The sequence below is a fragment of the Anopheles cruzii genome, unplaced genomic scaffold (assembly GCF_943734635.1).
Source record: "Anopheles cruzii unplaced genomic scaffold, idAnoCruzAS_RS32_06 scaffold05095_ctg1, whole genome shotgun sequence".
NCBI lineage: Eukaryota > Metazoa > Arthropoda > Insecta > Diptera > Culicidae > Anopheles > Anopheles cruzii.
The window spans coordinates 1-1,093 of NW_026458680.1; the positions used below are offsets into that span (position 1 = coordinate 1).

Sequence of the window (1,093 nt, forward strand, 5' to 3'; positions counted from 1 at the left end):
GTTAAAATTTTAAAACCTTTATTTCTCACAAATCATAAACACTATCAGAACACCACTATACGTACATACACCCTTCTCCAGCATCCTACGGCACCATTTCATGCGCTTCCTTCTCGAGACGGGACGTCGCTCGGCACACTTCGTGATACCTGTAAATGAAAAAAATGACCCCTGAACACTTTAAACACTGCACAATTGTTAAAACACTGCCACAATACTTACTTACAAACATTTACGGCATCCTCCTGCAGCTGCAATAAGCAAAAGAAACAGATTAATATTGTAAAACTACGCAACTCTGCGCGTACATGACGAGCGATCTTTGATCACTCCGACCACCAAAAACACTTGCAATACTTACCAGATTCTTTCGGCGATATCTTCTGCAGACATTTGGCGAACTGTAAACATAGAAATAGGACTGAATTAAATAAAAAAACAACACTTTTTAACGTACTTACTTTACTGCGACTTGCTAAGATGCCATCAGCGCCGGGATCACAACAAACCGAACTGACAGTTGAATGGCCAACGCACACACATACACCGCGTTGGGTATCATCGTTCAATAAGTCCCGAAACTAGCGTAGAGATGGCACTAACAATGCCATTTATGTACCAAGGTTCACAAGTACCAACCTTCAGATAAGATATAATCAATTGTAAGATGTAATATAATTGGATGTAATTCGAAACATAACATAGTTATTTCATTTACTTCATAGTTTTTCATAGTTTTCATTTCAAACTTTTCATAGTTAGTTCCGGGGCTTATTGAACGAAGTGTTATGTTCACGGAGGCCGCGCATGCGCACAAACGACGCCTCGATTCGAAGCGATAATTCTCCATAGTCCAACCCCATGGTTTTGACTATGGAAAATCCGACAGAGCGAGAAAGGAAAAAACATGTTCGAAGGAGCGAATGAAATGGCAACACCCGGTGTTGCGCTGGGCCTGTGACAGAGTGAGGTTGTGGGCTCGAGGGGGTAGGAACGGGGAAAAATATCGCGTGACGGATGAATTTTTGAAACGCTTTGCCCGCGGGGGACTTGGTCCGGTATAGCGTTGCGCTCCGTACATATGAGAGAACAG

At 42.5% G+C, this 1,093-nt stretch overlaps 1 long non-coding RNA gene across 1 annotated transcript; it reads right to left on the minus strand.

Annotated features, from left to right (window-relative positions):
* Window positions 1–53: 53 nt before the first annotated feature.
* On the minus strand, window positions 54–398 carry LOC128277258 (uncharacterized). Its single transcript, XR_008269400.1, has 3 exons — window positions 362–398; window positions 227–251; window positions 54–149 (listed from the first exon to the last, which is right to left on the minus strand). It is a non-coding gene; the product is annotated as an uncharacterized LOC128277258 (long non-coding RNA).
* Between the last annotated feature and the right edge of the window lie 695 nt (window positions 399–1,093).